The 23929-nt window shown below is 46.0% G+C and overlaps 1 protein-coding gene across 3 annotated transcripts in view; it reads right to left on the reverse strand.

Moving 5' to 3' along the window:
- Window positions 1-21692, reverse strand: part of SVIL (supervillin) — a 150282-nt gene extending 128590 nt beyond the window's left edge. For all 3 annotated transcript variants that reach the window (XM_082647728.1, XM_082647727.1, XM_082647726.1), the window contains exon 1: window positions 21156-21692. The gene's annotated coding sequence lies outside the window, so the exon portion shown is untranslated. The remainder of the gene's footprint in view (window positions 1-21155) is intronic.
- Between the last annotated feature and the right edge of the window lie 2237 nt (window positions 21693-23929).

A 23929-nucleotide genomic window follows, 5' to 3' on the forward strand; every position in this document is an offset into this window, starting at 1 on the left:
CCTTCCTGTCCCAACTCCCATTCCATTCGTGGGCAGGGCTCAAGGAGCTGGGGATCTGGGGAAAGCAGAAGACTGCGAAACAGCCAACTCTGGGGCCTGTGAGATTCCTTATCTCCTGCCAAGCTCGTACAGAAGCTAAACTTTCTCTAATTGGCAACTAAAAATTTGCTCTGTGATTAACAGTGCTGCAAGACAGGCACCTGCCCGATCGTTCTTCCAGGTTGCCAGGGCAGGTTATGAAAGGCCCCTGGCGGCCACCGCACAGCTCTGGACATGGCAGTCACCTCCGCAGCCAAATCCTTCTTGCTCAGGACACGGGGCTCCGTGTGCTTCCTGCTGACCTAGCGGACCTCCATCAGGATGCAGTGGTGGGGATGGAGAAAGTCGGGGCAGCCCTCGCCCTTTTCTCATGCATGTGCTGTGGCTCCCCGTGGACTTGAGGGGTGGTCCCACATGGCCCCTCCATTCCTGCAGACCTCTGTACCCAATCAGCCCTCCAGCGCAGCCGTTCCCCCTGCGCCCGCTCTGGTCCCTCCCTTTTTCTCCCTGGGGCTGTCATCGTAGTTTGGGACCCACCCAATCCCAGCCGCCTCCTGACGACCTCATCCTTCCTGCGGCCACCAGCATCTGCCCTGTCATGATGCCCAAGGTTTCCTGTGGGCAGTAAACACACCCCATTTACCTCGCCATTTAAGGCTCTCCACGGCCCAGTCAATGTCTGTTCCTTCCACCTTCCCTCCTGCCCACCAACCCCCATCGTTCCACTTATCAAAATCCTCTCCAGGGCTTCCCTGGTGGCACAGTGGCTGAGAGCCCACCTGCCGATGCAGGGGACACGGGTTCGTGCCCCGGTCCGGGAAGATCCCACATGCCGCGGAGCGGCTGGGCCCATGAGCCATGGCCGCTGAGCCTGCGCTCCGCAACGGGAGAGGCCACAACAGTGAGAGGCCCGCGTACCGCAAAAAAAACAAAACAAAACCTCTCCATCCTTTGCATCTAGGAAGTCTCCCCAGACTCCTGCTGCTCTACCTCAGCACATACCCCATCAGACCGTGACCCTTTGTGCGCCTGCCTACGGCTCCCGAGCTGCCTGGGGTAGCTCTGCAGCACCCAAAGCACTGCTCGCTCGTAAAAAGCTTCCAAGTTGCGTTTGTGCACAAAGTGATCAGCCAGTTCATACTCGCCTACGTGTCTGATCTCTACTTTCTGCTCTTTCGATATGGAATATCTCACTTTCTGCCTTTGGGGATAACACCAAGTCGCACTTACAGAACACCCACTCAGCGCCCGAGGGCGAGGCGCATCTCCATCCTGAGTCACGTGTTTGCACTGGTGTCTCCTTCTGCCTCGCCTGGATCCCTCTGACCGTAATGCTTGGTGTACTTTCCTGTGGTTACAAGGAAGCTCGTTTACCACCTTCCGTACACTGCTCCTTCCTATTTCTTTTAACGACTCAAAGCACTCAGCAGCCCCTCTTCTTAAAGGCTGTTTTAAATGTAAGGGCTGGACCCTAGGGCAGGTGCGGCTGCTAGGAACTGCGGCGGGGAGGGACCGTGAGTCAGTGTCAAGTGGCTACTCATCCCCAAGCGCCCTCATGCCAGGCAGGATGTGACAAGTCTCTTTTTAGCTCTGGCAGGCGTGTCCCTCTCACATATGACCGTTCAAATGCCACCCCTTGGTGGAGATTAAAAAATGACTTGACATTCTATGACATCCTGGGACGTTCCATAGAGGAACCGGGAGCAAGCCAAGGCCAAAGGTACAGAAGTCCTTGAGTTCAAGGGCACCTGGAGGTTAGGGTTGGCGGCCGTCAGATGAGGCTGCAAGGCGGCGGGCCCCAGCCCTGTAGCATCTCACAGGAGACGGACAGGAACATCTCAGAAGCTAGGCAACTCCTTGGAAAATGGCTGGTCGCCACCAGTCAGAACTCAGAGTGAATCCTTCAAGGTGGCTGGAGATGGCTGGCTGCCTGGGATGCCTGCACTTGGGGGCAGCCTAGAGGTTCAAGGGCACTTATGGATATTATAAACCAAAGGGGCCATGCCAGCAACAAAGGAGAACATGTATCGCTCCACTGACACTGAGCTCCAGGAATTAGTGGGAGGGAAGGGGCTGTGGAAGGGCGTGACATCTGCCAGCAAAACGTTGGTTCGTTTTTCTCCGGAAATATTCTACCTGTCTTAGGGGCAGGTTCAGGTGTTGGCAGGATTCACCTCCTCTGCTATCTACGAAAATATCAACTCTCGGCGCTCCTTCCCATTACAAGCAAAAAGAGAATCTGCTTGGACCTCGGGTGGCACGTGTGTGCCAGGTGGGCAGTGGGGTCACTGGAGCCAAGTTCCCAGGGAATCTGGAGACACAGGGACAGCACAACTCTGGCTGCAGGTCCTTAGCGGCTGATAGAAATACATGCCCTCGTTCTAGCTGTTCTCAGGGGAAGATTCTAGAGCATCCTGATGTTCCTTCACCCCTAGCTTCTCATGTGCTGATAACGACATCAGCTACCAGAATGACTGAGAGTTCTTTACCTCATACATGCAAGCGGTGATGGAGTTGGAAGGGAGCTCCTCCGTGAGCTGAATTATAGTTGAATTACTTGCAAACTGAAAAATGATTCCCTACTTGAGGACTCAGGGTCTGGGAGCCATGCTGTACTCCCTTATGAGCTCTGCCCACATACGCTGCAGTTCAACAAATAATTTGCATTTCAAAGGAACTGCCCTGGAACTCTGGATCTAGTAAAAAATAAGAAGAGGATATCCTGCGTTAGCTTGGATTTTAAATGATTTTTTTCTAAGAGATGTTACACACTTAAAAAAAAAACACCCACAAAAACTTAGCAAAGGAAAATTCAATTTTCAAAATAGCTTCTGATCCTTTAGTAAGTGTGCTTTTCCTGACCATACAGCTGAGTAGAACAATGGTGACAAGGGCCCACAGCAGGTGTGTCCATTCCCACACCGGTGGCAATGGGTGGCACTGGGCCAAGATGCTGTAGAGGGAGGGACAGAAGGCCAAAGGCGGGACCACCCACCATGCTGTGCATCACAGCACCTGGGGGAGGGTAACAGCCCCGCCCCTCAGTTATGAATAAACAGGCTGGGGTGGGGCTCAGTAAACCGTTTCTGTCAAGAGCCGCATCAAGCGATTCTAATGATCTTTCAACTTTTGAAAACAACCCCCTCGATAAATTAACTATGACCTATTCAAACTGATGCTGATATGACTCTAGCTAAAATATTTTATTTCAATTAATCCCAAATCTCCTCTGATGAATTATGCAACTATTCACTACAATTTCACATCTGAACCAAAACAAAATTCTCTTATTTTATGTGCTATTTTAAAAAGGAACCCACTAAAGGGTAACAAAATCCAGGTAATCATCTTACATATCAGTTCCAAAAACCCACCCAACTCCACATAAGCAGGAAAGTTTTCCTTTCCCCTGGTGGGATGTACACGAGTTATGACCAAGGCGTTCTGGGTGTGAACCAGCTACAGAATGCTGGTTAAATCTGACATACTGAGCACCACCTCCTGAGGAAACTGAGTTTGGAATGATCACTCAGGCATCAGAAGTAGTCATTTTCTATTACTGTTACTAAGATAACACATTTTTAAACAATTTTTTAAAATTAAAGAATATTAAATAATTTCACTAGATTTCAAGGGAAACACAGGCTCAAACCACCTACTTTTAACACCAAGGTTACAAAAATCATTGCAATAACTTTTTAGTTGAAAAAAAATCCTTACAATGTAAATTGGCGCAGCCACTATGGAGAACAGTATGGAGGTTCCTCAAAAATATAGAAGTAGAACTACCATATGATCCAGCAATCCCACTCCTGGGCATATATCCAGAGAAAACTAATAATTCAAAAAGATCCACGCTCCCCTATGGTCATAGCAGCACTATTCACAATAGCCAGTACATGGAAACAACCTAAATGTCCATCGACAGATGAACGGATAAAGAAGATGTGGTACCTATATACATACGATGGAATACTACTCAGCCATAAACAAGAATGAAATAATGCCATTTGCAGCAACATGGATGGACCTAGAGATGATCATACTAAGTGAAGTAAGTAAGACAGAGAAAGACGATATCATACGATATCACTTATATGCGGAATTTAAAATATGACATAAATGAACTTATCTACGAAACAGAAACAGACTCACAGACACAGAGAACAGACTTGAGGTTGCCGGGGGTGGGGAGGGATGGACTGGGAGTTTGGGGTTAGTAGATACAAACTAGTGTATATAGGATGGATAAACAACAAGGTCCTACTGTAGAGCACAGAGCACAGGGAACCGTATTCAATATCCTGTGATAAACCATCATGGAAAAGAATATGAAAAACAATGTATATATATGTATAACTGAGTCACTTTGCTATACAGCAGAAATTAACACAACATTGTAAATCAACTATACTTCAATAAAATAAATTTAAAAAGAAGAAAAAAAAATCCTTACAGCTTAAGGCTAACATTAAACCTCAGAGTTATCTTTGCTCTAATGAAGATTAATAATCATAATCTCTCAACAAACACGGCCATGCTGCAAGCGCTGCTTTAAGTGTCTCTGAACAACTCTATGTGCCAGGTACATTATTGTCCCCATTTTACAGATGAGAACACTGAGACAGAGGCTGAGTTACCTTCCCATGCTATTGCAGGTATGGGTGACGCTTGGACAACACGGGTTTAAACTGTGCGGGTCCACTTAGATGCAGATTTTTTTTCAGTAAATACAACACTATGTGATCTGAGGTTGGTTGGTTTCACGGATGCTGAAACTCGGATACTGAGGGCTATCTATGGGACTTGAGAATCCACGGATTTTGGTATCCGTGGCAGGTCCTGGAACCAATGCCCTGTGGATACCGAGGGAGGACGTTAGTAACTAAATGTTGGAATTTGAACCCCAGCAGTCTGGCCGCAGGGGCCACACAGAGATGCTACAGTCACACACCAGTTTTGAACTTTCAAATACATGAATCACGTTAGCAAACTTTTGAAGGTAAAGGGCAGCATCCACAGTATTTAAGGAACATACCAATTTTTACATTGCTATTATTAAAAACTACCACATCACAATGATCTTAGCGCCCTGGCTTTAGATTTAAATAAACCATTTTCCAGACATCGGCCACCTTGTTTTCAACCTTTTAAAATTATCCTAATTCAGTTATTTTAAAAAAAGTTCAAGAGTCTGTTGTCTAGCATATTTCCCCCAGCAACACACAAAGCAAATTCTGCACGGCACTGGATTAAATGACAGACTGGATTCCAGTTTTATCAGCAGTATCTTCTGGGCTTAATTACTCATTTCGTTTAAAAGCTAAAACTGATTATTCCTCCCTTGTCACAGGCGGTATAAAAACGGAACTGGTTAAAACAAAAACCCGTAATTACCTTCCTTCTGGAGAAGGCCTGAATGAGTCAGAAGTGCTAACAAAGAAAATTGTCGCTCGGGAGCTGGGCAGGTGAGGACAGCAAGCTCATTCCTCATTCGCGTGTGTGTGTGTGTGTGTGTGTGTGCGCGCGCGCGCGCGCATGCATGTATGTATGTATGTGTGTGTGTGTGTGTGTGTGTGTGTGTGTCCCATTCAACAACTTCTTCACTGCACAAGTATTTACTGATCACCTGAAGTAACGGGAGTCCTAAATATCAGACACAGCAATACCAAATATAAGTATAAAAACATTTTCCAGACATGCTTAGAAGCACTGCCACTTGGAAATATCCAATTTTCAGGATAATTAAGAGTTCACCATTTGGACTTAGTTTTTGTGCACCATGTGAGGTTTAGATTCTTTTTGTTTTGCCTTTGGGATATTCAGCTGCTCTAAAATCATTTGCTGAAAAGGCCACCCTTACTCCATTAAGCTGCTTCTACATCTTTGTAAAAAATTAGCCGGGTTCATTTCTGGGCTCTGTATTCCATTCCATCAATCTATGTGTCTATCCCACAGGACCACAGTGTGTTGATTACTGAAGCTCTATATTTCACAAACTAACTCAAAATGGATCATGAACTTAAATGTAAAATGTAAAACTATAAAAGCTTTTGGAACAACAGGAGATAAATTTATTATTTCAAGATCTAGGACTTGGCAAAGAGTTCTTAAATTCGATACCAAAAGCACAATCCATAAATGGAAAAACTGATAAATGGAACCTTTTCAAAATGTAAAACTTTTGCTCTTCAAAAAACCCCATTAAATGTACATCAAATCAAAAAAAAAAAAGAGTTCACCGTACTTTCATCGAGTCTAAATGTAAGTGGATGGCTTCCCTACACAGTTCGCAACACCACATCGCAGCCCCCCTTCATAAGGAGCCTCTGAAGAAGACCAAATGTAGTCGCTGTTTAAATCCTGATCAACTCGAGGTTCTTTCCACGTATAGGCTGGTGGCTTATTAGGCCTTTTCTATTTGAGGAAACTGCGTTTCTAGCTTTAAGACAAAAACAGGTAAACCTGTTCCGTCACTTTGGAGTTCAGGCGATTATGACAAGATATGCGCACGATGTTCTGAAATTAAATAAAACCTACAACAAACTGATCTACAGGACAGACCTCAGATAAATAAAACCTCACAGAGCAAACCTGTTAATTTGCCATTAGGGTTTGCCGTACTGCGTTGCTATTTTTTATGGGAAGTGCATGGCAGGTCATGCGTTTCTCTAAAGAACAGATTTTATTTTAAGTTTCAAATAATATGTTAGTAAAATCCTAAAATGACAGTACAGAGGGCAGCCAGAGTGCACCCAAGTAATGCCATTCTTCTGTGTGGTCTACACTGAGGCCGGGGTGCTGGCTGGCTCTAGAATCTTCTCTCGTGTGCCAAGGCCCTACACGGGTGTGTGTGTGTGTGTGTGTGTGTGTGTGTGTGTGTGTGTGTACGTGCTGCATATATATGCATGCTGTTCTCCACGCTGCTGTCTATTTAAATCTAAGTCAACTGGAGAATTAGCAAGTTCACATTAAGAAATTCTGACCAATTAGGAAACTATATTCAATACCCTGTGATAAACCATAATGGAAAAGAACGTTAAAGAAGAATGGGTACCTATGTATAACTGGATCACTTTGCTGGACACCAGAGACTGACACAACATTGTAAATCAACTATACTTCAACCAAAAAATAATAAAAGAAATTTTGCAGGCGTAACTAAAAAACTCTCCAAGAAGTATGTGAAAACACACCCTTTTCGGAGATTTCCTGGAGGAAATCCTCCTACGTGACCATGACGTGGGGTTTCTGTGTGTCCTCCGAGGTACACAGTATACTTGTTGCCAGTGGGCTCCAGATGCCAATAGGGATGAGACTTTTCTCAAATCAGTGTCTGTGCGGCTCTCCACGGAACGGAGGGGGAAAGATGGCCTGGACAGGCCAAATTTGGTAGCAGGTGGGGAATACCTGATTTAGAAGACGGACGCCTGCTTCAATATTGCACAGTCTGGCCCAGACAGAAGAGGTTTTCAAGTCCTGGAACACAGTCAATGTCACAGGCCATGTAAAGCTGGCTCAGTAACCTCCAGACTATACACAGTACAATGCCTGCGGCAGCCCACCTGGAGCCCTACGACGGCTCCCAAGGGGCTCACGTGAGCGCGAGGGCAGCGGGCTGTTCTCCTGGGGGGCTGGCTGATGCAGCCCTCTTCAGGATGCAAGACAGAAAGCTCTAGAATAAGCTCCAAACCCAATAGCTGCACCGGCTCAGATGAAGATTCAAGACCCCAGTACATGATTCTGAGGGTGGGGAGAGCTGATGGTAGAGTCTGTCATCAGGGGCCTCAGGCAGACTTCTTCTGGGTTAGCGTCTGCCGGAAGCAGAGACAAAGCTCAGGCAGACCCCAGCCCCGCACGGCCCTGCCGCTCACACAGACCCACGATGCCCGGCGCAGCCCGGACCCTGTAACCAAACCCACTCGCAGACCCCGGGGCCTCCGTGACTCACGCGTGACCATCCAGGCGCACTGGTCCAGGGAGCGCCGGACCCTCTGCGGCCCTTCTCTTCCAGGTCACAGGCGTGGGCTTTCAGCAGACACTCTAACGCAGAGCATCTGGGGCCCCCGCGTGCTTGAAGGCCCCAGAGGTCTGTAGCGGGAGGGCGGGATTCGTGCTAAAAGCGGCGACTCAAGATCCAGGCCTGAGCAGCCTAGGATGGCAACCATCACATCCCCCAGGGGAAAGAAGACGAAACAGCCTCTAGAGTCTAAACGGAGACTCTCGAGTGACAGATGCACAAAACAAACGTACGGTTACCAGGGGAAGATCGGGGGAGAGGGATAAACTGGGAGACTGGGATGGACATAGACACGCTACTATATATAAAATAGATAACTAATAAGGACCTACTGCATAGCCCAGGAACTCCACTCAATACTCTGAAACGGCCTATATGGGAAAAGAATCTAAACACGAGTGGGTACATGCAGATGTATAACTGACTCACTTTAACACAACATTGTAAGTCAACTAGACTCCAATAAAAATTAATTTAAAAATAATAAACTGAAACTAAAACTAATAATTCTTTGAATTCCTTCCTCATAGGGCTGACAGAAAGCACTACACACAAAACCATATATATATATTTTTTTTTTCAGTCACCCATGTTTAAGTTCTTTTATATACTTCATTGGCTTAAGAATATAAATTGAAGGGGGTTTTTCAATACCAGAGAAGAAATGTCTTCACGTGGATACTGGGTCACAGTCTGTGTGAGGAAAATGAGGGATCTGGGGTAATCTGCTGGGCTGTCAAACTCTAACGACTCTTCTGACAGAATGATTTTGGTCGGGGAAAGCTAAGACTGTCCAGACGTAGGACAAATGTTTACGATCAGGGTCAAGTGTGTTTACTCCTCTTCGGCGGTTAGCATTTAGAAAAGAGCTTTGACTAAAGATGAAGTGAATGCATCCAAAGCTGATACTTAACACTCCTTGGAAGAGTCACCGACTCACAGCCACCGCTTCCAAAGCCCACCGACTCACGGGCACCGGCCGGCAGTGTAGACGGTGAGGTCCATCTTTTCACGGCAACATCTATTTTTGAAGGCCAGCACATGCACACATACAATATGATATGGTTTCCTTTTGAAAGTCATAACAGCCAAATAATTACAACGTTTCTAAATTTAAATTTGAGTTAACCAACACCCAAGCAGGAGCTGAGGTTCGATTTTAATTTTCGCTCTACTAAAATTACACTAGACTGTCACGTACTCCCTGTCTCCTTCTTACCAGTGGCAAACTACATTCTAAACATTGTAAGTAGATACTGTGTGGCTGTCAGTCACACACAGCCACACAGACATGTACGATGCATCTATAAACAAAGATAACAGGAAAGGAAAGGTCACCAGTTCACTCTAACAACAAATGAGAATCTCGGGCCACAGAATGTCGTGGCGCCTAAAAAGTTACATTCCACGTCTCAGAACATCATGATTTTTGAAAGACCAATTCTCGTATTAGCAGCGTTACCAAAGCTCTCGGAGCTGTGAAAAGGGAGGGTTTATGTCTATATAAATAGATGTCATATATATGTTTTTAAAATGATCACGGCACTCCTTCAAATCGGGAAAACTTACACGTATCCATGGCTGCTTGCTAGTCCTGATCGTTAAGCTGAAGATGAAGAGGAGGTGGGAAGAGAAAAGGGAATATGGGAAAGCGGAAGTAAAACAGGAAGAAGGAAGATGAAAAGGGAAGAGGAAGAAGAAAGAAGGAAGGAAGTGAGAAGGAAGGAAGGGAGGAAGGGAGGAAGGAGAGAAGGAAGGAAGAGAGAAGGAAGGACGGAGAGAAGGAAGGAAGGAAGGGAGGGAGGAAGGAGAGAAGGAAGAGAGAAGGAAGGAAGGACGGAGAGAGAGAAGGAAGGAAGAGAGAAGGAAGGAAGAGAGAAGGAAGGAGAGAAGGAAGGAAGGAAGGAGAGAGAGAAGGAAGGAAGGAGAGAAGTGGGGAACAGGAAAGAGGAGGGTGAGAAGGCGGCTAACTCTCCTTATATCGTCCCTAAATGTTCACCAACTCCTCGAACAAACCAGAGAAGGTCAGGTGGTGACTCGGGTAGTGCACGGGGTTGGTTATTTTAAAGACATCCATTCAGCACAACAGCTGAGCTAAATTCTTTTTGATATATAGTCACCTGACCCAATTAAACACACGTATTCACCCACAGCGGACACAAGCATCCAGCAGGGGCCGTGACGGAGCACCCCGGCCTCTCTGGTCCTGATGTTTAATAACGGACTACCCTACATTCTTCTAAGAAACAGGTACGTCTTGTTGCACTCGTAGAGGGAAAATCACTCTGGTCTGTTTGGATATTCAATGAAAAGAAACGCAGTGGAGACTTAACTGACCCCCCCGGGTTATTCTACACATAAGGACACCGGTGTTTGCCCTGAGCTGCTCAGATGAGCCCGTCGCTGTGGGAGGGCAACAGGAGGCCCGCTTCACCCTGAGCAGAGCTTCCCGGGGGAGACAGCGAGTTCCCTGCTCTGGAAAGCTGAGGGGGCTGCTGGGGAGAGGCACCCCAGACCAAGGAGAAGAGGATGCAAAGGCAGAACAGGGAAGGTCCCTGGCGCCAGGACGGGGGCTGCCACTGTGGTCGGAGCCCGGGGTGCAGAGGGAAGGGCTCCCCAGGCTCCCCAAGGCCGTCACCCCAACCACCCGGGCTGTGGGCTCATGGGTGGGGCTGAGGGCCACGACCTTGGATGTTGGCTGGCCCTTCTCGACCTTAAAGCATCCTCCAACCCTGAGTGTCCTTCCTGCGCCGCCCAAGAGTTCCCATTCTCTTTTGCTGTGGGTTCATTTTAATAGTAAAGGTTCTGGGGAAAAGCTGCACACACACACACACACACACACACACACACAGACACACACACAGACACACACACACACACACACAGACACACACACACACACAAAGGTGGTATAGGTCGACACCTGGGATTTCAGGTGTGAGGCTAGGTGACTTGGGCGGGTTCACAGGCCAGCCTCCATTCTTCCCTTCCCATTCCACGTTCTCAACTGTCAGAGGTTCACAGGACATAGACATTTGGGGGAAGATACACAGTATCATTAGCAGCCAGGCTGGTCCTCCAAAGAAACTGTTATAAACGACAAGCATCCGGCATGGTTCTCCAGGAAAGACCAAGACTTCACACAAGCCCTCATCACAGAAAAGTGTCCCCATCACACACAGCACAGCCCCGGCTCCCAAAGGACAGCTCTGGTTTGTATCCCTAAGAGTAAAAAAGTTAAAAGCAAAACTAAATCAAAAAAACTGTGTAACACTAATTTCTCACAAAACTCCATGACCTCAGGCTAAAACACAGACTCAGGAAAGATGCAGGACGCAGCCAGAGGACACGCTGGTGACATATTCGATTCCAGCCCCGTCCCCCAGGCCACTTTGGTGCTGGATTCGCAGCAAGTCCGTCCACATTGAGCGTTAAGCAAGCGGTGCCTGTGATATTAGCTTAAGGATTCAAGTTAACGCTATCAGTGATGGTGAGACTGCAAACACGTCTCTTTGGATACATAGTTCAAAACGTGCAAAGGAACATTTGAAGCGTTTGGGGCCACAAAGAACCTATAACACCACACCCTGTGTGTGTGTGTGTGTGTGTGTGTGTGTGCACGCACACACGAGTGTGTGCTTGCATCAGGGATGTTTATTTGTGCACTGGTGGGAAGGATGGGGAATCCATAGAAAAGTTTCCTCTGATACAATAAGCTTCAGTTTCTCTTACAAAGCGCGGCATTTTAAATGTTTCCGCTGCAATTCCAGCATCACCAAGATGCACTGAGGTTCTCCAACCTGTATCAGCAGATGCGTAAAGCGCAAATCCACTTCCCCAGACCTGCGCCGTCCACCACACAGGGCTGCTGCCGTCTGAACTAGCTAAAATCATTCAAGTTGGAAGTTCAGTCCCTCAGTTGCACACACCATTTTTCAAGGGCTCAAAGCCACCTGTGATTAGCGGCTACCCGACAGAACAGCATCCACAGAGAACATGTCCATCAACACAGAAAGTCTTACTGGACAATCATGACCCAGACCCACCGGCTGCCCTGACCGTGTTTCAGGGGCTGGATGGGCCGCCGCAGAGCTCCGGTTGGGGTCACCTGGAATTTCTGAGAGCCTCACTTTTATACAAATAATCAGGAGGAGGCTTTAGTCTCTCGAAAGACTGTGTTTGTTCTTCAGGTTTGGGGAGTCATTAGTCCCTTTCTCTTCTCCTCTATTAAATGAACTTTCACCACGAGGAACATTTTTCATATAGTTTTTGTGAGACAGTCTAACCTCCTGAAGCCTGTCCATGCACCTGTTCAAACACATCTGCTCAACAAAATCATCTCTTGCAGTGACCACCACCAGAAACACAACTTGCCTGCAATAACAGTTCTGGCTTCACCCCGTCCTAAGTTATCTACCTGTCAGTCTTTTTCTTTAATTTGAGCTCATTAGTTATAAAAGTCATCATCAGCTCTCATATTAGCCAGAGAGATACTCTTCATAAAAATTAGCTCTGAAAACTCTCTTCGTTCAAATACCAAGGTACTTTGTCCTCCTTGAATCCCAGAGCATCCATTTACCATCTGATGTGACCACTTTGATCTGGATACGCTGTGATTCACTTTTAATGAAATCATTCTCTGGTGAAGGACAAATGTTGAAATGCTTACGGTCCTACGAACCAAGAACGCCCTTTCCAACTTGTGCAAAATTAAATGTAAAAATAGTGCTAACATACAATGTGAGCAGGAAAGCCGCTTATGTACTAGTTAGTAACACAGTCAGTTTCACCTGGCGGTAGAGTTGACCAGATGGATAATCTTAGGGAGAAAAATGCACAGAATGTTAAAGTATAGGTTGCAAAGGTTCTGCCGTCAGACAGCTCCCCTCACAGTACAATTCTTACACGATAATAGTTCATCTGTGATGCCCAAGCTCTATGTAAGCTCATTTCAAAGTCTTCAGGTAAAATGACCTTTCCTTTTAAAATTTTTTTCTAAGTTTACTAAAAAGATTCAAGAGACACAAAGTCTGAAAGTAAGAAGTCAAGCTGATTCAATGACGTATTTCTGCAACATCCTGGTGGATGATATCAATGTCCACCTTTACCTCGGCAACGAATCAACATTTTATAGATAGCCCTTTATGACAGCGGAGGGAACACAGGTTAAAAAAAGAAGAGAGAGAGAGAGAGAGAGAGGTATCTGACCTGTACTTGCCTAAATTATACAAAGTTTTTAAGAAGCTTATGAACTTTATCAGTATAAATTATAGGGGAGGAGAGAATTGCAGAAGATAGAAAATGCAAACAGTAGGCAGATAATAAACCTAAAAAGTACCTCCTTTGGGCTAGAAACAAAGTATTTTAAATTCCATCATTTACACACTTTAAGGGCACATTTAGGGTTGAAGATGAAGAGTCTCAGGGGACTTGAGTACAATTCCATTAGAACTTAAGCTCCACGACGACTGGGATTTTGGTTTTTCACTATTCTTTCCCCCAAAACCTGTACCAGTCCCTGGCACATAGTAAGTGCTCAGAAAATAACTGCTGATAGAGAAAGCGCTCAGCCTACTCCTGTCATGACCAGAAAAACTGGGCCTTGGGCATCCCTCCTGGACTTGGCCGTGACCACACTGGGGTCTCACATCAGGCGAAAAAGTAAAAGCCCTAAAGAAGATAAGACTATGTCAAGTTAGAGAAAAGACAATTTAAGTATTTAAATGAAACCAAGAGAAATGACCAGAGCTTAATCTAAAATGATGGTAGAAACTTCCAGAAAGGACTGAAGACAAAGAATGGTGATCAGGCCAACGGAGAAGGAAGAAATTGGCTGCACATTTCAGGAGCAGCAAGTACAAGGAGAAGACATTGTACATACATATGCGTTCTCGCTCAAGACATTTCTAACTTGTTCTCGCCTCTCTCATCTTGGACCACCACCTTCCAGATGCAGGGTTTCCTTTCCAGGGAAGGCTGGAATATTTTCAAGCTCTGAAATCTTTAGATTATAGCATCCATGTCAGTAGAAGGGGCTTTAGAAATCATCCAGTCCGGCGCTCATTTGAATGAATGAGTCTCAGAGAGGTTAAGAATGTACCCAAGGTCACACAGCTGGTTATTAAGACAAGCGTTGTCCTCACTTCCTCTGCCATTGCCCCCAAGCACTCCTCAGGGTCACACACCTTCAACGTCTAAATGAGATTTTCTTTGTCCACTCAGAGCAGGAAAAATTTTACCCGGTAGCTCTGGGAGGTGGGCTGAGGGTGGGGAGAGCACGTAGCTGGTTTGCTATCATTGCTTTCACAATATTTTCCTTCCATGTGTTCCCTGTTCCACTTTCTTCCTGCAGCTCACTTTTGAATATTTAAATATTTAAGAACTGTGAGCTGCCTGCAAGCTCTCTGAAGCCTCCGGAGAGAAGAACGGATACACATCCAAATAAATAAATTCCATCTCCACGGGAGGCTCCTGTGCTGGGGTACAAGGCATTGCAGGAAGCTCACTCATCCTGGTCTACTGCATCACAGCAATGGTTATCCAGTCACGGAAGTGTAAAATATTCAACGCTTTTGATCAAAAATGTATGAAATCGTAAAGCCAAAGGATTATGCGTGTGTGCCTGAAATGAACTTCTGGTGGAAATTAAGACCGTGAGCATAATTTGCAGAGCCGTCTACCTTTTAGTGGCTTGCCCCAGTGTTTTCTTCTAACCTGGTTCAAACGTATGGCGTCATGAGCTGCGTTAGGTATCCGACACAATACTTGCCAACCAATAACAGACATTCAAATGTCATTTGTCTTTGGGTTTCATTATGGCAACTGTTAAAGGAATAAACGAACTGCAGAATTAAATGAATACAGCTGAATTTGGTGACCATCCTAGCACATGGTAAGCTGAAATATCAGCTTCAATTTTAAAAAACTCTTTCTCTAAGAAAATCCGTATGCAAAAAGAGGACTAAAACTTTCAGAAGTTATTTTCCCTTTCATAACTGATTTCTTAATTCCATATATTTTAAGCTACTACTGAAAACCAATTGCTTTCCTACTTGGGTTTGGCTGGAGTGGCTTGTGTGTTGTTGTTGAGTGTATAACGTGTGTCCAAGTACAATACGTGTCTATTTTAAATTTTTGGTTAAATGAGATAAAATTAGATACGGTACTTTCAGAATGTACGAAAAGACCAGGGCGTAGAATACTTAAAGTGTTTGAAATCTTAAAAATATAAAGATATCAATATGATCTTTCTGTTCAGTGACTGTATATATATATATATATCTGAGCCTGAGACTTCTGCCTACTTTCCATACTCAGAACCTAACTGAAAAGTCAGAAAGAAACAAGAAGCCTCTCACTGACCAGAACAGAGTTCACCCCTCACATACTGGGTGGGAATGTAAACTGGTGCGGCCACTATGCAAAACAGTATGGAGATTCCTCAAAAATTAAGAACAGATTTACCCTGTAATCCAGCTATCACACTTCTGGGTATTTATCTAAAGAATGTGAAAACACTAATTCGAAAAGATATATGCACCCCTCTGTTCACTGTGGCATTATTCACAATAGCCAAGATATAGAAACAACCTAGGTGTCCGTAAATGGATGAATGGAGAAAGAAAATGTGATACACATACACACAAACACAAACATACAATGGAATACTACCCAGCCATAAAAAAGCATGAAATCTTGCCATATGTGAAAACTCAGGTGGACCTGAGGGTATTACACTTAGTGAAATAAGGCAGATGGAGAAAAATACAATATGATTTCACTCATATGTGGAATATAAAAACAAAATAAACAAATCAAACCAAACAAAAATAAACACATAGATACAAGAACAGAGTAGCGGTTGCCAGAAGGGGAGGAGGGGGGAGGGTGAAATGGGTATGGTGATGGATGGAAACTAAATTTTTGGTGGTGAGCATGCTATAGAGTATACAGAAGTTGAAATATATTGTACACATGAAACACAAAATATTATAAACCAATGTTACCTCAATAAGAAATAAATTTTAAAAAAACAGTTCACAAATTGGGTCAGACACTCATTGTTCGTCTTTATGCATAATTCTAGCAATACTGTGGATGTGGGATATAGACCCTAACATAGCAAGAAAATACGGTCTGAAATCCAAGTGAATATATTCCACCTGAAATGGACAGGTCATATAATTAACTCAACGTATAACGAATAGCACAAGAATTTTTATCTTAACGTGGACCCTAAGAAGGTGAGCTGTACAAACGAAGAGACAGAAAATGATTTAGAAAATAAAGGCAACCGGGGCTTCCCTGCTGGCACAGTGGTTGAGAATCTGCCTGCTAATGCAGGGGACACAGGTTCGAGCCCTGGTCTGGGAGGATCCCACATGCCACTGAGCAACTAGGCCCGTGAGCCACAACTACTGAGCCTGCACGTCTGGAGCCTGTGCTCCGCAACAAGAGAGGCCGCAATAGTGAGAGGCCCGCGCACCGCGATGAAGAGTGGCTCCTGCTTGCCACAACTAGAGAAAGCCCTTGCACAGAAACGAAGACCCAACACAGCAAAAATAAATTAATTAATTAATGAACTCCTACCCCTCCCAACATCTTAAAAAAAAAAAAAAAGAAAAGAAAAGAAAGGCAAGAGGATGGTCCAAGCACACAGCAGTCTGGTGAAGCTTAGTGCTGAGGCCAGAGTCTCGAAACTTTACTACAACCAAGATGGGATCCTCAGAGAGAGCAGCTCAGAAGGAATGCTCAGCGAGGTCAAAGCAGCGGGGAGATGAAGCAGGTCTCGGAGGGAGAAAGAGCTCCGTGCACCTGGGGGCTGTGGAGGAGTGAATGGGTGGTGAAAGAAAGAGGGGACAGGCTTCCCTGGTGGCGCAGTGGTTGAGGGTCCGCCTGCCGATGCAGGGGACGCGGGTTCGCGCCCCAGTCTGGGAAGATCCCACGTGCCGCAGAGCGGCTGGGCCCGTGAGCCATGGCCGCTGAGCCTGCGCGTCCGGAGCCTCTGCTCCGCAGCGGGAGAGGTCGCGGCGGCGAGGGGCCCGCGTACCGCAAAAAAAGAAAAGAAAAATAAAGAAAGAGGGGATAGCTTGAGGTCAGGACAAGTTTTACTTAGGATGCAGGAAACCTGAGTATGTCTTCAACGCGAGGAGAAGGAACCAGGAGAAAGGTAGACGTGGAAACGAGAGAAACAGGGGCAACTGTGCAAGCAAAGCATGGGGAGGGATAGCACAAAAAGCACGGAGGAGCAGAATCACCTCTTTCCTGGGAAGAAGCCTCCTTCAAACCGCCATCCGACCTGGTTGCCTCCATCTTGAGAGTAGTTTACAACCAGCTACTCAAAGCCGGTCCTCAGACCAGAGGCGTCAGTGTCACGTGGGCTCTGGCCTGCTGCCTCTCTCGCTACCCCAGCCCTAGCCAATCACACATTACAAGCTCTTGCACGTTAACAAGGTGGCAGGTGATGCCCCTGAAGTCTGGGATGAGCTGGTTTAAAGCAGTGGTTGTGAACACAGGCATTGAAATGAGACAGATCTGAGTTCAAATCCAGCTCTACCGTGACCCCGTGGTATGTGCCCTAGGGCGAGCCTCCCCAGGCCTCAGGTTTTTTCCTCTGTAGAACGGGGATAATGATACTGTTTCTTCTCAGGGGTCGTTGTAAAACTGAGATCATGCAGGGAAAGAGCGTGCCTTTGAGCCTGGCACACAGTAATGATGTTGTTTTTGTTCATCCCTTCCAGCCTACTTGGGTAACAGCTCTGTTATGTCCACGTCTGAACCCCGGTAGGGAATGAGTTCACCAAGGACGGGAAACATGCATCGGACCGGGAGATCTGCACACAGGTGTGTGATATTGAGGTGAAACACTCAACGCACTACGTGCTGACATGGGGCTGGGACACGGGCAAGTCGATGATCCCACAGCAAATAGGAAAGCACTTTTTTCGACTCTATGCATACAAAAGCCGGTTAGAAATAGGTTATGACCTTGCTTGGGATTAAAGGATAAACTTTCAGAAGAGAATAAGCAAGTTACTAGGTGAATACACTTTGAAAACCTCCTGCGTCAGGGCGTGGCCATGACAAAGTGAGACGGAGATCTCTTTGAACCCACACCCAGGTGCTGCACCCCCTTCCAAGGTCAGCAGTGCAAACCACCCAGAGACGTTTCACCGTAGGGATGAAGCTTAATTCTCGGGAAAAGTACCTAAATCAACTCACAGCACGAGACGAGTTTCTTCATTTTCGGCAAAGCTCCAATAATGAAGGGGCTGATTTCATCGTATGCACCTTAATTTCTTCTCTTGGCAAAAGCACATATACAGAAACCCCAGCAGGCTTGTAATAGGAGGACAAGTCTTTCTGCTTGTGTTATGAGATATGGGAAAAAAACACAGAACTTATTAACACTGAACACCCACTTCTGTCGTGAATAATATATAACAGCAAAAGTATTTTATGGAGCTCAGTTAAGTGTCTCGACGTGAAGAATCCACAGGTGATTTCAATGCATTCAACTCTAGCAACTCACACCTGTGGAACAGCCATTGGGCAGTGGGCACGGGCTAGATCCTGGGGCGGCACGGGGGCTGGGACCCAGGTGCCTTGTTGGGCACCCCTACCGAGGAAGGGAGCCTGGGACACGATGCCAGGGCCCTGTGGGCTAAAGCACAGTCAAGGTTCCGGAACCCAGAGGCAGAAGGTCAGAGGAGGCTTCCCGGAAAATCTCATTTAAGATCACTTCCCTGGGGCTTCCCTGGTGGCACAGTGGCTGAGAGTCCGCCTGCCGATGCAGGGGACACGGGTTCGTGCCCCGGTCCGGGAAGATCCCACATGCCGCGGAGCGGCTGGGCCCGTGAGCCATGGCCGCTGAGCCTACGCGTCCGGAGCCTGTGCTCCGCAACGGGAGAGGCCACAACAGTGAGAGGCCCACGTACCGCAAAAAAAAAAAAAAAAAAAAGTCACTTCCCTGGCAAGCAAAGGAAGGCAGAACATTTCAGGGAGGGGGGCCCAGCAAAGATAGTGGCATGAAAGGCCCTGAGGGGGAGGCTGGGGAGCTGGGCTTTAGCCTCTCATCAGTGGGAAACTATGCACGTTTGGCTTTTGCTCCGATCTTGGTTTAGCAAGGTCATTCTGAGGATGGACGGACGGCGGAGAGCCTGGGGCAGAAGGATCCATTAAGGGCGACGCAGTCATCCAGGTAAAGGGACTGGGAAGCTCTCGAGGAGGTGGGGGGCAAGCGCTTCCTTTCAGACACAGACTTAGCCACCTTGGCGACCTGTGGGGAGGGTGACAAAGGGGCTGCTGGTTCAGAGCTATAAAAAAAGGAGGCTGGAAGTGCAGGAAAGGTCCGGATCGGGGAATTCTCCTGGTCACAGTGAGGCCCCGACATCAGTGTGTTAATACAAAACAGCGAGTATCCTAAAAGCCCAGGCCGCCCTGGAGTGAGAAGATGACTTCCTTTGTACACCAGCAATGAAGAGACGCCTCTGGTGGTCCCTCCCCACGCTCTCTGCAGCCTCTGACCCTGAACGCTGCAGCTCTCCGGACATCCTTGCAAAAGCCCTTTTCTTTGGATACAATTTCTGAATTGTAAAATTTTAAATGACCTCAGGTGTTGCCAAAGGTGTTCATGCTGAATTGAAGTTCAAAATCGTGCAGTGGTGTGGTGACCAAGAAACAGGATGTCCCCCAGTACAAGCAAGGGTATCTGTGTCTGTGTGTTGAGTGCAAATAATGTAAGCTGGGTGCTTTGACCAAATTTTGCTTGGAACAGTGTGCTCGGGGCACTAGAGTTAGCATGTCCCCGGGAGATGACGAGCACGGTCCCGGGCCCGACAGGGGGAAACAAGATGAGCCAACGGCCTCTCTCTGCCCATCTGTGCCACCTTCTCAGGGAGAGACAAGGATGATCTCTCCTGGCAGGACACCCCACTGCTTGGCTTCCCAAGACTTCTCCTGGTGTGGTGAGAAGAGGCAACCCTAAAGGCCTAGTTTACTGATGCTTCTCCCTGGGATCGAGGGAATCATTGATACTCTGCAGTTTTTCTCAGCGGGGGACACCACCAGCATTTTGGCCAGGGCCATGCTCTACCACAGGGGACTGTCCCATATAACAAGGCATTAATAATTTTAGCCACATCCCCCCAAACGCCAGCTGTAGTTATTATGAAAAACAGAATCACCCCAAGCATTTCCAAATGCCCCTAGGGTTGTGGCACGCTAGCTGGTTGAGAACCACGGCAGTATTCACCGATGAGGTTCATCTCTATAAATATTCTGTTTTTCTACCTGATAAAAATAATGACTGCCCCTACTGGTCCATCTGACACAGTATGCAGAAACCATCTTTAAAATAAAGAAAGAAATACAAAGAAAACAAAAACAAACAAACAAAAGAAAAAAATCAAAGAACCATGTTTTTTTCAGCACAAGCAAATCACCAAAAGCTACGTTACAGAGAGACGACAGCTGTCTCTAGGGCTTTACAGGAATGATATGACATTATTTTCTTGGAGAATTAAAAATTGAAATAGAGCCCCAAATCTAGAAACTAAAGTGAGATTAAAACATAAATAAGTTCTGGAACATCAGGAGTTCTATAAATCAAGCTTAAAGAATCCGAGTCAAGGTAAAGAACCCTAAAACAAAGATCACACAAAAGGATCGCTGGTGATTTACGCTTCCCCGGGGGTTCATAATAGGCGCGACATAAGACTTGCCCTTCTGAACGTCAACCTCATACCTGTGATACAATGACTGAAGTACTGTGTATTGTGTATCATGCTTTTAATTCCAAGGCTTCAAGTGCTAACATTCAGACAGGAGGTACCTTCTAGATTCTATTGACGAAATTGTTAGTACCAACTTCGCTGTACCATAAAGTAAGTTCTTTTGTTTTTAAGAAAAAAACCCCAATCATTCCAAAACCAAGAAACATGCCCAAGGGTACTTAGAGGAGTATGCAATTACTAGCACATACTGGCAGGAACATTCCAGTGTTTGAAATCAACAAATCCTTAGGAGGCATGCTCAGACAGATGACACTTAAGAAAAAACAACTGCATTTAGATTTATAGGAAGGTTTTTCACTTACTTCAAATTTCTGTATAATCCTTGTTCCTCTAAGTTAAAGGGGGGAAGAAAATCACACTGTAATTCCTTATTTTTCTAATTAAAAAATAAACAAAACAAAACACGTTATATCCTCTAATTCGGCTTTGGCTGTCCTCAAGTATTTTCTTTGCGTCTCCTTTCAATGAATACTACTTTCAAATTCTAAACAAAAAGCAAAATATCAAAAGTGAGCCCAGGGAACACTGTACAAAACCAAGTATCACAATGCAAACAAGGCAACTGCATCTATCAGAAGTGATGATTCAGAAGAGGATAAATATAGAACGGTGCTTTCCAAATGGCGTTTGGGTGGCAAGTGCAGTAAACAGGTGAAGGCTACATCCCAAAAGTTTCTCTGAAAAAAGATCGCCAAAGTATTATCAACAAGTGTCTTCTTTTTGAAGCTGTCGGTCCCCTGGTGCCCCTGACACTGAACTTCCGCAATCTGGCCTTGGTGTGGCCATCCATTCCTGGGTAAATCCAAGTAAAACCTGAGGACACTTCAGCCTCTGAGGACGCCGTCAGAAGCAGTGGAGCAACTCCACATGGGACGGGCCTTTTATGGCCTGAACTGGAGAGCCTTGATCCCAGATCATCTACCAGAAATAGCTCCTGAAACTCAGAGGCGCCCACCAGCTGTTGCAACAGGCCTGGCCAGCAGCAATTTCAAATGCAATGAGAACTGTCACATTGTCTTTCAGCTTGTTTTACAGAGAAACTAAAAATGCACCAGCAATCTCCCGAACGGGCTACAACAATACGGAACTGAACGGGCAAACGTTTTTCTAATTCTAGTCTTTGGGGTATAAAAGAACACATAACCAGCTCAGATATAGACTCTCAAAAAGGAAGTAACACACCTATACACGTATAAACAGTTTGCTGTAAAGGCACACGCCTCTTTACCAGTTTGCAAGTTGTGTAGACATCTGTGGGTTTCTTCCCACTTCCAATAAAGAATTTCCAATAGAAAATGAGTCATCGGAAGATAGAATTGTGCTGGAAGTAATTTCTCTAAAACAACACAAAGGTTTTGCCTTAAAACCAAAGACCACGCTCTGAATGGATGGATCTGTCTTCAGATAGATCTCAGGCTGCTCAATTCACTCAAAGACCAGAAGAAACGTAACTAATGGGCAGGGGGGGAAGAACCATCGAGCACAAGCACTTGTTAAAAGGCTATTTATGTTTTTTATTTATTTTTATTTATTTTTTTTGCGGTATGCGGGCCTCTCACTGTTGTGGCCTCTCCTGTTGCAGAGCACAGGCTCCGGACGCGCAGGCTCAGTGGCCATGGCTCACGGGCCCAGCCGCTCCGCAGCATGTGGGATCTTCCCGGACCGGGGCACGAACCCGTGTCCCCTGCATCGGCAGGCGGACTCTCAACCACTGCGCCACCAGGGAAGCCCTATTTATGTTTTTTAGATAGTCAAACTACTGTTGCAACTCTGCTTACAAAAATCCTTACACCTGTGGGTGTCCTTGTCGCTGGGAAGCATAATAGAACGTCTTGATCATCCTGACTTCACTATAAAGCACAAAGTTCAGAACTCTGGGCTGGGCCAAGGCTCTGCACCGCCCCCGGGGGCAGGTACCCGGCTGTTAGCTCTCAGAACAGCAGCTGCTTCAGTCAGCAGAGGCCGCCCAAGCAGGATCTGAATTCCCGTCATTAATTAACCCTGCAGGACGACGCCTCTTTCTAGACAGACAGTCCGGTGGCCAGGTGAAAGACGGCAGATACCCTGGGCAGCCTTCATGATTAAACACCGGCTTTGTCTTTCTCTTTCTGACTTACTTCACTCTGTATGACAGACTCTAGGTCCATCCACCTCACTACAAATAACTCAATTTCGTTTCTTTTTACGGCTGAATAATATTCCATTGTATATATGTGCCACATCTTCTTTATCCATTCATCCGATGATGGACACTTAGGTTGCTTCCATCTCCGGGCTATTGTAAATAGAGCTGCAATGAACATTTTGGTACATAACTCTTTTTGAATTATACCATATGCTAACACATATATATGGAATCTAAGGAAGAAAAAAAAGGTCATGAAGAACCTAGGGGTAAGACGGGAATAAAGACACAGACCTACTAGAGCATGGACTTGAGGATATGCGGAGGGGGAAGGGTAAGCTGGGACGAAGTGAGAGAGTGGCATGGACATATATACACTACCAAACGTAAGGTAGATAGCTAGTGGGAAGCAGCCGCATGGCACAGGGAGATCAGCTCAGTGCTTTGTGACCGCCTGGAGGAGTGGGATAGGGATGGTGGGAGGGAGGGAAACGCAAGAGGGAGGAGATGTGGGAACATATGTATATATATAACTGATTCACTTTGTTATAAAGCAGAAACTAACACACCATTGTAAAGCAATTATACTCCAATAAAGATGTTAAAAAAAACTAAAAACAAAAACACTGGCTTCATGATTGTTTTGCTCAAGGGTTAGAGACAATTTGTCTATTGTAAATAGTGCTGCAATGAACATTGGGGTGCACGTGTCTTTTTGAATTATGGTTTTCTCAGGGTATATGCCCAGTAGTGGGATTGCTGGGTCATATGATAATTCTATGTTTAGTTTTTTAAGGAATCTCCATACTGTTCTCCATAGTGGCTGCACCAACTTACATTCCCACCAACAGTGTAGGAGGTTCCCTTTTCTCCACACCCTCTCCAGCATTTGCTGTTTGTAGATTTTCTGATGATGCCCATTCTAACTGGTGTGAGGTGAATGTTCACTGC

This window comes from Grampus griseus, assembly GCF_964374135.1.
Source record: "Grampus griseus genome assembly, chromosome: 2".
Classification (NCBI taxonomy): Eukaryota; Metazoa; Chordata; class Mammalia; order Artiodactyla; family Delphinidae; genus Grampus; species Grampus griseus.